Here is a 13,646-nt window from a genome sequence, read left to right as displayed (position 1 = left end):
AATCTCTCCCACTTTGAGTAGCTTGCTGTAAATGTCTGCACATAGTGTCCATTTAATGTTCCCTTCAATTTGTGCAAAAACGTAATCAAATGTTTGTCTGAAATTTAAGACAGACAAAAGTTTTGAACCTGTTCTTTAACTGTGCCTAAACATAACCAAAACAGTTCATCATGCTTTAGCTGCTACGAGTTGATATTGTATTGCTGAAGCAAACACTGCAGGAAAACCAACTGCAAAACATCATTAGTCAATATTTTGCAGATATGTTTAATATGAACATTTCTTCAGAGATATTTCAGAGAATTTGAAAGTTGTATAATGCTCTGAAACACCTGTTTGGAACATCCCACAGGTCAACAGGTTCATTGGTAATGGGAGATGGTCTCGTTGTATGAAAGGGGGCATCCTTGAAAAGCTCAGTCGTTCACAAGCAGGGATGGGGCGAGGCTCACCACTTCGTGAAAAACACATAATTAATAAGGGCTATCACGACCTGGGCTCAGAAACACCTCGTAGAACCGTAGCTGGTCAAACACAGTTTGTTTGCAAATGATTTCCTTTTTTTTTAATTTTTGGAAGCAGGGATGTGAAGGCACACAGGTGAATAGACAAAATCATAATCATACACCTAGTGTTGAACTTGCGTAAAGTATAAGAAGTGAAGTGCAAAATACTTTGAATATTAAAACGTGACATAATGGCGTGCAAACATTAGAGACAGTACAGACAGAGTACTCTGCTGAAACCCCAGACTGAGCCAACTCGACTGTGAGGCTGTGTCATGGAAGGGCCACTCTGCTGCTCCTGTGGTCCTGTGTGATAACAGCTCCCATGATTCAGGTGTCTACAAGGGGATTAGGGCCTACCAGTGGGGAGACGCAGACTGGAGGTCTGTGTTCTTAACGTAGGAGGAGGTATCCTCTCCTCTGGTGGCTGTTGAGGGTGGGCTCTTCCACCCACAGCACTGCAGATCGTAGTCTACACGGCCTATGCCTTACAAGGAAATCTCTGGGAGTTTGTAAGTACTTACTAGCCTTTATTCTCACTTTTACAGCACCACAAAAAGTGTCTCTGAAGTGTCTCGATCATGCAACTATAAAAGGTTCTCTGAAGTACACTCAAATCTGCTGGCAGTGTCCTCTGCCTTTAGATAGCTCTGTTCGTTTTAAACGAGCCACCTTGATTTCTTGTAACCCTATCAGGGATGTGGTTGTGATGGCACAATTGACTTTGGAATGAAAGTGTTTAAATGCCAAACACACTAACACAGAGAGACGAGAGGAGCGCTGTGCCAGCCCTCCTGCAGCAAAGGCCCCGTGTTCCATAAAAACCTTAATTGGTCTGTTAAACATGAGACTGTAATCACATGTGGCGAGCCCGGAGAGATCTGTAAACACCCTGTATGTGGTGTTTCTCTCCGCCCTCTGCTTTCCCTCCTCACATCGCATCAAAACAAAACCACGTGTTGATTTCAAAAGCCAGAGAGTAGATTTGGGAAACGAGAATGAGTCGTGTACATTTTAACTGCGTGAATTTGCTCACGCAGTCGCACTGTTAGTGTTTGGAATTATTAAATACATACACGTGTGACAGTGGTCATCTCTTTTTTTTCCGTAGCCAATTCAAGACTTACACGGGCCAAGTCGGACTCGTCATGGTCTTGCTGCTAACATCCACTCCAAGCTGTATTGTTGTGAAAATGGAAAGTTAATTTTAGTGTGCCGCCGCATGAAGGACTAGGCCATTTGAAGGGCAAAATGGAAAAGGTGTGAAAAAATTATCTGCCACAGAAGGTGAAAGCTGTCTGAGTTCAGGTCAATCAGTTTTCTTCTTCTCACCCCCATCCCCCCTGACTAACTCCATCTTTCTGCCTCTCTGGAGCACTGATGCCACTAGCCATTGAGCCGAGGTTGGAGTTCAAAGCGTTGCTTGCTGAGGACAGGGTGAACTTGTGACAATTATACTTCTCATGGAAGCTTTGAGGATATACTCTGCTTTCATATTGTCCTTCATTATAGATTTAAGCATTCAAGCTGGCAGAGACTTATAATCAAATCGAGGGCTAAATAAACGTCATCCAACGTCTACAGAATGGATTTAATAGTGTGTTTATCAGCTCCAAAATGGGGGGTGCTACGGTTAGCATACCTGGCTAAGTGGCTTATGGCTATTGCCTGCAGCACAGGCCTATCCTAAAGTTTACATCCAAGGAACAAAAAGTACGTCATTTGCTAACTACATTATTATGTAGACTTACAGGTTATGTCACAAAAAAGTGTCATTCAGACCTGGATATCCACTCTTTCGTAGTGTATCCCCACTGTGTTGGAGCTGGTCCTGGATGCTAACATGCTTTATCAGGGTAGGTTTAGTGAATCTTCCCTGCACTTTATCTGGTTCAGGGAATTTCACAGTCCCGCTACCACGAGAGCTTTGAAAATATAATAATATGATAATAATAAAGCATCACTCGAATGAGCTAACAAGCTTCACACTGCAATATAAGAATGAAAAAAGAATGAATGATGAATGCATGTTACTGTTAGCCTCGGTCTTTTAGCTCCACCACGCATGAAACCAGCATTTTTAAGACCACTTTTACAATGTTGATGAGATCACAATCTAAACCATAATGCCATACAAATTTACCAAATTCAAAGAAAATTGGCGCTAGAAAATGTACGTGAAGACGGTTTCCATCCACGACTGAGATAAGCAGTGGGTGGCACCAATTCTTCGGTCAGAAATGAATTAAATCCTCACAGAAGAGAGTTTAACAAGATGAAGTATCAAAAGAGTACTCGCTGAACCTCAAATTATGCAAAAAAACCTATAAAAACACAAAGGAAACATAACATGTCACTCAGCTTTTCACTTTACGTCTGCCTTTCTTAATGGGCCACTTTGAAATGTGCATAGAAATACAGTACGTTGTTGAGACACAGTTACTGTAAACTGCATATTTGCTGTGCAATAACTGACCGGTTGCAGCAATAAGTAGGTCAGGTCTTTGTCGAGGGTCAAACGATGAAGATCCTCTGTGTAGTCTGTTGAGTTTTTTGTGGTTTTTTGATAGTTGCCATTTAGTGTCACTACAGTTACAATGTATTGTAGCAATAATTATTTATAGTGAAATCTTCTTTTACTTGCCGCTTGCACAGACAAGTCACATGATCCCTCAGCAACAGAACAGCACCATCGGAGCTGGTACAGATCCAGTGTGCTGATCAAACACACACCAGTCGCTCACGCACTTCCTGACACCGGCTACTGAATTGAGATCTTCCCCTTCCCCTATGGATGTTATCCCAACTCGCTGCTCCTCCCTAAAGTCCCACCTACGTAGCAGTGCACATGGGAATGTGAGATCTGTGTATCCTCTGATGTGAACAGCATATCTCCAAGTCTCTTTGGCTTGTAGAAATCCTCCTTATGTCGTCAGCGGCATATTAAATAGGATTGCTGTGACATTTTCATGAAAAGATTGCCATAATATGGATTGTATGTAATTATGAAGCTGGAACAACGATACATTTTTTTTTTTTTTTTTTTAATCATTATGGCTCCTGAGGGGTTTTGTTGTGATGCAGGTGAGGTGGTGTCCTATTCTGTTATTACACCCAGCCATTGTAGATACACGCTGATAGAAGAGGTTTATCACAACACGGCACAGTTGCATTGATGGCTGTACTCTCCCAGAGGGTAGAGGTGCTTATTATGCATCCCATATGAAGGCACACTGTTTGCTCATAAAAGCCCGGTCTGGATAACGACGCTTGAACACTCGCTCTCATCTGATTTCATTTGAAGACTAATGATGAGTTTGCCTTCTAACTTCATTTCCCCTCAACGTAGCAGTGCAGCTGTGTTTTTCTCATTGATGAAGTGTTATAAAACTGTGGACGAAGTGTCTGAGGTACATTTGTGAAATGAGGCATCACAAGTCCAGCTTTTCCAGGAGATGGAATGAATTCTTTAAAGTAAGCTGTTGAGTGTAATGCAGACCGGCTTTGTCTCTCTCTCTCTCTCTCTCTCTCTCTCTCTCTCTCTCTCTCTCTCTCTGTGTGTTCTTGTTCTTCCACTTCCTGTATTTAGTAAGCCCACGCAGACATGGTGCTGCTAGTGACAGCGTGAGTCCTCAGTTACCACCTGGGCCATAATGTTATGCTGCCATTCAGGCTTCATTGTCCACTAAAGTAAATCTAGCCTCTAAAACATGCTGGATATGTATAAAAAGAGGCTGTTATCCTGCTTTTAAAATTAGCTGCGGAAATGTGTGTTGCGAAGTTGTGCTCTAAAGCCTCATTTTAATTCAGTAGTCTTTATGGGGTTTGACTTTTTTTTTTCTCTATCTTGTTCTTTTGTCGCAGCCTTCTGTCAGATTTCATGTTTAAAAAAAAAAAAAAAGAGAAAAAAAAGCCCCAAAAAACAAGGAGTGGCATGAACAGACATGTGCTTCCATGATAGAAAATGTCTCAGGGAACAGTCATATGTCAGAAATGAACTAAAGAGCATTAAATAAAATCTTGCGGTGCACAGATTGCTACAAATGTATAGCATCTAAATTTAATGAGCATTTTTGAATTCGATATCTTCATCAATCCAAAAATTGAGCCCCAAACCTCATCTGAAATTAAAGGAAATAAAACAAATATCATTTATGTATCATCATCAGTCTTTAAATCTGTAGCACAAAACAAGTTGAAAGATTCAAATGCCTTCTTTAGCCTCCTGTATTCTAAGCATGCAGCCGCTGAAACAGTATATACAGCGCAGTATAATGTGTGCCTGTGCAGGTGTGGGTGCTACAGGAAAGGCCTGCTATGCATTAGATACGGCCAAGTGGAGGCAGCATTCTCCTCTCAGGCATTCAAGTGTGCGGTGAGACATCCTCACTTAAATGGAAACCTTACATAAATGTCACACACGCTTCCCCTCACGCTCAAAAAGCCATACATGACACACTTGCTATTGATAAATAATCACATTTTGTTTGTTATTTTAATTTGTAAAGTCTGTAAAACTGGGAAACGGTAGCATCCCCCGAACAATACAAACCCACAGTACTTGCATCTTTAAATGCTTCAGTGAGTTTTAGACGCTGTGCCGTGTTGTCTTTACTACCAAGCTGTAAAGTTGCTCAGATTAATTTGTTGATGCTTGCATAGAACTGCCATAATCCTCTCTGCCATTACAGTGGATGACAGCTGCTGTTTCGTTGGATTTTATTATTATGCATGTTTGGGTTTAATTTAAAGCATAGAATAAAAAATGTTAAAATAGCGCGGTCAGTTCATGCGGTATCCTTTCTGTCCTTACATGTGTTTGAAGATATTCATCATTATGTTTTGATAAGATGACTGTTTTATATTCTAACTGCTACTTACAGTCAGTACGTTACATCCTTCACTGTGTCTCTGTAGATGTTGCAGTATTCAAGTGTGAAAGGGAGAGCAATGGAGCAGTAGTGCTAACTGAACTGTTACATGTGGAAAAAAAGGTGAGGTGTGCTACACAAAATACTATAGTAACAAGGTAAAAAAGCCACTAACCATGAAATCTGTGAGCGTGCTCTCCTGTAGTTCTTAAAGTAGAACAACTGTTTTCACTGCCGTTTGCAACCAACCTTCCATAAACATTGACCTTAAACCTGAAAATCAATTGCCTGTCTGAAATCCTGCAGTGGACATCACTGGCCTGTTGTAGATGAATAAAAAACCAAAAAATCCTGATATTTACTTATTTATTATATTTCTACTTTGAGCTTACACATGTAAATGATAAAAGATTAAAACAGTCTTCCGTTAGCACAATTAGTACCTGCAAAACTGCTGTTTTTTTGAGTTTTTTGTGGTATGTTTCTCACAGTCGAAGCATTCAAATCAAAGGTGTTGCTACAAAAGGTTATTTTAAAGATGATCAGTTCGGAGTTTAAAAAGAAAAATCAAAGGATTTGCTTTATTAATTTTTAATGCAATTTCTTTTATGTGCTTTCTGTTTTCACGGACACTCCAGACAAGGAGAGACGTGATTTCAAGTTTTTATAGGTAACAGCTTTCTTGCGCTCTTTAGGTTTCCCTGCAGTAGCTATTTGAAATAGTAGTTATATAATATATAAAGCAGGGCTACACACATGCTGTGCAGAAGCAGTCACAAACACATCCTGGATGCAACCAGAGACTGTTTGTTTGCTCCAGGAGAGAACGCCTGCCGGCCAGTGGAGGCTAGCTGAGGCTTCAGCGAGAGGATATACTGTCCCTTCCCCCTCTTCGGCGCTGTCCTTCCTTTGAGCCGCATTTGAATTTAATATTCCATGAAATAAGGCGGCCCATCAGGCTATTGTAATCACGTCAGGTTAATAGAAGAAGTAAAATTACTCTTACTTACTCCTCTCTCCCTCTCTTTGACACTTTCTCAACCGTACCCTTTTTTCCCTCAATCATGAGCATATTTGAAGCCAAACTGTGCCACAGTATTTTTTTTTCCTCCTTAAAATTCTTTATTCTTCCTCTTCAAGTCTTCTGATTATTATTATTAGGATTCGTCCTGAATGGCTGATGCAGATCTTTCCGAGAGTGAGACGACTGATTTTCCAGTCCTAATAGGATGTTCATTTTTTGTGGGAAATAAATCTGGACTCTCATTCTTTCTACTTATTTATTTATTTTTTTTCATACTACCAGGTTGGCTTTTCATTTATTATTGTGTTGTTTTTCACTCGCTCGCCGGCACTTATACGCACATACACGTATGCACATATACCCCCACACACATAAAAACATGGCCGCAGTCGGTGGGTGTCAGCCTGTCAGGGTGCTAGATGTCATGTAATTGTGTGTATCACCTGCAGCATTCCTTCAGCGTAAAAGCATTCTCCTGCAGCACCGAGGCCCGCTGTTCCATAGTGATACAGCAATGCCATACATGTGCCACCCACGCATTGCTCCCTGTGGATCACTCTTTATTACTCCCATCTCACCTCCATCAAGGCCTGGCCTGCCGCCATTATGACACCTGAGGAGAGAAGGAGCGAAGGGAAGAGAAGGAGAACAGTCACACTCAAGGCAGTGCAAGCCTGACAGACTGTCTTTTGGACAGGCTGGGGACAAAGACAGTTTCTAGGCAGCCAGCTCCCTAAGTAGGATTTCTCCTCTTTTATAGCACACCTTTTCACAATAAAGACAGTCTCTGAGGCTGCAATTCAGGGTTCGCTGACTTAAGTCACACATAGTTCTTCAGATAAGTCAAGGAGATGCACAGCGAGAGCTCATCACATTCAGACTCGGGCTTTGGGTGTGCTTAATTTTGATTTTGTGTGAGGTCTCAAAACTGTCGAAATGAGCTGTCTGCAGCGTTCAGATTCTTACCAGGAATGTTTCAGTAAATGGGGTTTTTCTCATATTTTTGTAGACTGCTATGAAAGAGAGTTTGCCTTTAGTTACAGGAAAACTGGTTTTAGCCAGTTTACTTTCATTTATTTATTTTCCCCTCCAGCAAGTGTCACGTTAAATCAACCAGACTACCTTAAATGAGAACGTTAGGTCATATAATTGGGTCAGATGTGTTTTGCAAATAATTCACATCACAGTTTTGGATATGAAATAAAATAAGTAATGTAAGGGTGAAAGGATTTTGCAGATTTTACACATGGGCTCTTAAAGATTACATGTTTTTATATTCTTATATATTATTTGTGATAAGTATTTTTAGAATTTGCAGAGAAGCTGTCCTCAGTCACCATGACCAAAATGTCTATCACCAGGGATACACACTTAGAAATAAAGAAAATCATTAAACGCAGCCTGCAGTGTCTCTCTTTAAATGACTTTTCACAGGAGAAGTGACTCTGTCATATTAAGAATAGAAAATTACACAGCAGGAAGAAGGGCAAGAGAAAACTGACAGGAGTGCTGGCATCATGCCTCCTCTTAAAACCTACGTCTGCGTGTCAGAAATGAAACAAAGAGGAAACAGGAAAAAGGAAACCATTATTTACACTTTTTCTCTCACCAAGAAAGGTGGGTTTGCAATGCGTGTTTGCCGGCACATGGTTCTTTTCATCGACTGTGCAGCGCAAGCAAATGTTGACATTGTGGGCTCTATTTTCGTCTAAGTGGAACTTGTGTCAGGCTTGTGCAGACTTCTTTCTCGCCCATTTGGTATTGTGGTGATTCGCCATGAACTTCGGTGTGCGTCAGGAGCAATCAAGTGACACAGGGCAATTTTGGTGTCAACCATCGCCGGGATTAGCACTTTCATCACACGGAACAGTGGTGTCACTGTTATATTTTAGACTTAAACTCTTTTTCTTAATCTTTGTCGGCACCTAGCACAGAACCTTAGACATACAGTCCGTTTGTGAAAGTTTCTGGTTTAGCTATTTTAAATTATTGCTGCAGTCAAGGGAAGCTGTAATGCATCTTAATGGTCGTCTGTGTTTTCAGACACTGACTGAATACCTATGCTGGTAAAGATTTATAAGCCCTTGCTATATGCATTTGTTGATAGGTCGTTAATCTCTTACAAGCATGAATGAGAGGGTTAAATCTATTCCAATACAGAAAATAAAAAATGTATTCAATAATGTAATCCAAGTATCACAGTGTTAAAGTAATGTCACTTGATTAGTTTCTGTTACATTTGGATAACTGCATATGATTTCATAACATCAGAAATTCTTTAAAAAGGAACGTATGATAAAGTATGTAATCTTAGTTAAGCACCAAAACTAGCTTGCTACAGGTGTAACAATGACAAAAGAGGTAATTCAGTTAAAATAATCACAATTGTTTATAATGTTTTTACTAGCAATTATAAGAAACTCACAGCTTTTATTTTAGTTTTCATCAATCTATAAACTAATAACGCTTTTCTTGTGGGTGCTTATGAATATCATCTAACAACAAACCTCTTAATGATGCTATTATTAACACTTCAGCATCTTATAATGACTTAAACCCTGCAATTACAAGGACCTCATTATAAATCTTTACCCATATGCTTCCAGTAGTCGACTTAATTCAAAAAACAAAAGTAAAGTAAACAAAACAAAGAGTGTGTTCCGAATTATTTTAAAATAAATGAATGGCAACATTTAACTAATTGATTTTAGTGAGTGAAATAAAAAACTGCCTTTCAGTTGAATGACCTTTCCTCCCTTCATCTCATTTGGCAGTGTTTGACAAACTGACAGGGTTTTGTATTTTATGTATTTTAACATGTAATATTGCACCTTTAGCAAAGAGGGGGGATGTGGAGAAAAAAAAAAAGCAGCGATGGGGTTAGATGGTGTATGCTGATTTATAGCAAGGCCAGAGAGCAAAGCCCTGAAGCAGCAAATGCAGTGCTTCAAATAGAGATTGCCGATGGCCTTTGGTGTGATCGGTGACCCAAGGTGAGGCACTTAGTGATTTATCTCTCACATATCCCCTCATCTCTCTTGCTCCGTGGTGGGGCAGGGCAGGCTCAGACACGTAGCACCTCTCTTGGATCTCTGGCCCTGGCCTTGACTCTCTGACTGGCCCAGGAACCTAGCCTAGTCTGTGCTGGAAAACACAGGACGCACAGCCCAGCACCCCTGGCAGTCAAGGTTAGCAACATACAGATGAGGGGTCAGGGATGCAGGTCAAGCTGGCAGACCTCTCACCGCTGCTGGAGTGCACACACTGAAACTCTGTTCGACTCTGATTTGATTGTTTTTGTTATCTTCTTCTTTTGAGGAAACGCCGGGCCTCTTTCTTCTCTCCCAGCCTCCGCTCTTTTTACGCACACTAACACAGACACTATGATCCCTGCTCTGTGTTTCTTGCGCTCGCACACACTCACTTGCTGTGCACACCTTCATATATATACAGTCATGAACACTCTCTGAGCCCCACAGCTGTCTAAAGCTGAGGTTGGCTAATGAGGAAATGTCTTCTCAGTTGAGTGGACTTGATGCCAAGAGGAAAACCTGCAGAATCAGCCCTACAGCTTCATCCGTCCTTTCTCTCTCTGGTAGATGTGTGTGTGTGTGTGTGTGTGTGTACTATATCTACTGTATCTACACACATACACAATGTACACTAGTGCACAAGTGTGTAATCAAATGTGTGGGGGAATATGAGCAATGTGTGTTTGCGCATTTGAGACCAAAAGAGAGAGAAAGTGAGTGTGTGTGTGTGTGTGTGTGTGCGTGTGTGTAAAGCTAGACTCCACTCTTAACATATTTCACTGCATGGGACTGGGGCTGACATCTCCCATGCCCTGGGATCCTTTAGGAGCAGATTTAGAGTGATTTTCAGTGCAATTATACCTGCCAGCTTTGACTGGTAGAGTTGCCCTCTTCTCGGCTCATGTCTTCATGCTGGCGAGCAGTTCCAGTAATGCTGAGGAGGCTGGTGCTGGGTCTGAGGCCCGACGCCCCAGATAAACTAGAGGAAAAGCCTCCCCTCTCCTTCTCTGTGACTGGCTGCAGTAGCCCACTGCCAGGGTGCTGCACGGTGCCCAGGACAGGAAGCCATTCACAGCCAGTGGAAGGTGATAATGAGCTCCTGCGCTCAGTGTCAGTTAACACTGTGGCCTGTCCATGTAATGCGTGTGGGTGTGTACAGTGTGGGTTTGGTGGCATAATTGGGGAGGTTACAGTGGGTGATTAGTGACCTCTGCACCTCTAAATAGCCTCTGCTCATGTGTTATGTGCTGCTTGATGTAATTTTTGTAGCAAAATTGCTAAATTAGATCAAATGGATGGTGTTAGACAATCAATAACTTGCTGTAATAGATATTTAAAAATGTTTGACATTTTTATGAATATTACAAAGCCTATGATCTGCTCAGAGCATTTTTACAATCACCATGTGGGCTGTGTGTGCGTGTTTGTGTGTTCGTGTATGGACACATATGCGTCATTTCTCTGACCTGGACCCCAGTGACCTCTGTCTGTACGCCTGTCTGGGGCCAGACTGCAGTGTCTTCAGCACCATATATCAGATTAGCCATAAAAACCTGCTTTGGCCCCACTCTGATCCACACACTGGGAGCTAATGAGAGATGCACTATCAGCTGCACAATGAAGCCACTCAGCACCTTCTGTGGAGTAGCCTGGGTAATAAAGAGGGAGGGGTGAGGTGTGGGGGGTGTTGAGGACAATTTGATCCCTTACAAGAAGTATATTACCACTTCAGCTGCCGTGTCCGTGCGGCGTCCATTTTACCTGTATCAAGGCAGATGGTAAACGCACGGGCCCATTTTCCAGGTGAGAAGAGGTTCTGCACAGAGACTTGAGCACTTCTCGCTAATTTCACAGATATTTCACAGAGGCTCAGGAGAACATTTTTGTGTTGCGGTGGTGTTTCAGGAGATTAGGAGAAAGGAGTCTTTTGCCCATCTGTGGAGGAGCTTTTCTTCACTGTCTGCAGGGGAAAATGAGACAGGGCCGAGGCAAGTCAGGGACAGGCAGATTAAACAAAGGTGCTGTATTGGTGAGGGAGCTCATCAGAGCCAGAGCGTGTCCTGAGGAGGTCAGACACTGTCACACACACACACACACACACACACACACACACACACACACACACACACACACACACACACACACACACACACACACACACACAGTGGTTTTACTACCATACCTCATGGTCCTGCTTGGCGGCCATTTGGTTTTCAAAATTTGCATCATTATTGCGCCTATACTCTTTTTCCTTTGCAGGGCCAAAACTGAAACTTAAAACAAGTGTTTACATCAAGGCAAACATTATTGTATTATATTGCTAAGATGCCACACGAAAGCCCAGAGAAGCAAGTGAGCAAAAAATCTGATCACATTTTTTTGCCCTCCTTAGTTTATGACTTAAGAACAGGTGAAAAATTCAAGGATGTAATGTCTTTTATTTCTCAGTACATCTGTAGTGCTAGGATCCCAAGTTCCCTGAACTGACTCACTTCCTGCACAAAATGTCACCCACCACTCAGATTATGAAACATGCTCATTTGGAAAGCATTTCATCTCACAAAAAACACCATAATAATAAAATACCTTGTAAAAGCATTGAAAGTGCAATTTTCTAGTAGTTTATGTTTGGCTACAAACAAATCACCAACTTTGGGCAGCCCTGGTCTGCTCTACTGGTCTACTTGAATATATGATCACATTCTTGCTTGTACATTTCATCAGATGTTTCCTGACCTGAGTTTGTAATTGTGGACTATATTTTAGTAAGGTAAAATCCTTTATATAAAAATAATGTTTTGAGCAGTTTGACATATTCTGTGAAATGAAACAAAAATGTTATAAAAAAGAAGAAGACTCAAAAGGCATTTTGGTGTTGGAAATTTGCATTGACACTTGGGCTGTCACTATGACAGATTTTCAATACACGATTGTCCTGGCAGAACTAATTCACCACAGCAATATCATTGAAATTTGTAATAGTGGTGTGAGAATAAAACGCTGGCAATCAAATCTATCTTTAATCTCTATCTCTTTGTTTTCTCTGTTTTGTGTCTCACTCAATATGTAGGGAGGTGGCGGGAGTCTGTAACCATAACTGTGAGAAAGACTGTGCAAAAAGAACAATCAGCAACTTAACAAGTAGTGAAATGGCAGCCTATTAACTGAAGATGCACAAGTCTGAACGTCTTTGCTGGACGGTTAAGACCATATAATCTTATGTGTTTTATCAACATGATATCAATGTTTAATATTTTATATCACAGTTAACATGATGTGACACCCCTAATTGACATAAATATGGATATTGTGGTGTATATTACTATCCCCTGCTGTTATTTGTGCCAGGAGCAGTCTCGCGGTAAAGACATGCACCAGCGTTTTCGTTGTGTTTGCACTGGTTGTGTTCTGAAGCTGTGCTTTGAGATCATGACAGTGAGATAGTTACTTACCTTGTCTAACCTCCTCTCCCTCACTCCGCACAACTGACACCCATCTCCTTTGCACACACACACACACACACACACACACACACACACACACACACACACACACACACACACACACACACACACACACACACACACACACACACACAGTGGTTTTACTACCATACCTCATGGTCCTGCTTGGCGGCCATTTGGTTTTCAAAATTTGCATCATTATTGCGCCTATACTCTTTTTCCTTTGCAGGGCCAAAACTGAAACTTAAAACAAGTGTTTACATCAAGGCAAACATTATTGTATTATATTGCTAAGATGCCACACGAAAGCCCAGAGAAGCAAGTGAGCAAAAAATCTGATCACATTTTTTTGCCCTCCTTAGTTTATGACTTAAGAACAGGTGAAAAATTCAAGGATGTAATGTCTTTTATTTCTCAGTACATCTGTAGTGCTAGGATCCCAAGTTCCCTGAACTGACTCACTTCCTGCACAAAATGTCACCCACCACTCAGATTATGAAACATGCTCATTTGGAAAGCATTTCATCTCACAAAAAACACCATAATAATAAAATACCTTGTAAAAGCATTGAAAGTGCAATTTTCTAGTAGTTTATGTTTGGCTACAAACAAATCACCAACTTTGGGCAGCCCTGGTCTGCTCTACTGGTCTACTTGAATATATGATCACATTCTTGCTTGTACATTTCATCAGATGTTTCCTGACCTGAGTTTGTAATTGTGGACTATATTTTAGTAAGGTAAAATCC

The 13,646-nt window shown here is 41.2% G+C and overlaps 1 protein-coding gene across 6 annotated transcripts in view; it reads left to right on the top strand.

Annotated features, from left to right (window-relative positions):
* zfhx3 (zinc finger homeobox 3) overlaps positions 1-13,646 on the top strand; it is a 345,346-nt gene that overhangs the window by 65,457 nt on the left and 266,243 nt on the right. The window contains exon 3 of one of the 6 annotated variants that reach the window (XM_037094568.1): positions 11,339-11,501. The exons of 4 other annotated variants lie outside the window; for them this stretch is intronic. The gene's annotated coding sequence lies outside the window, so the exon portion shown is untranslated. Of the gene's footprint in view, positions 1-5,423; positions 5,501-11,338; positions 11,502-13,646 lie in introns of all 6 variants that reach the window. One more of the 6 variants, XM_037094565.1, reaches the window with a different exon arrangement.

Source organism: Acanthopagrus latus, chromosome 4 (genome assembly GCF_904848185.1).
Source record: "Acanthopagrus latus isolate v.2019 chromosome 4, fAcaLat1.1, whole genome shotgun sequence".
Classification (NCBI taxonomy): domain Eukaryota; kingdom Metazoa; phylum Chordata; class Actinopteri; order Spariformes; family Sparidae; genus Acanthopagrus; species Acanthopagrus latus.
Note: the sequence above shows the minus strand (reverse complement) of the source record. Positions and strands in the feature narration are given on the sequence as shown.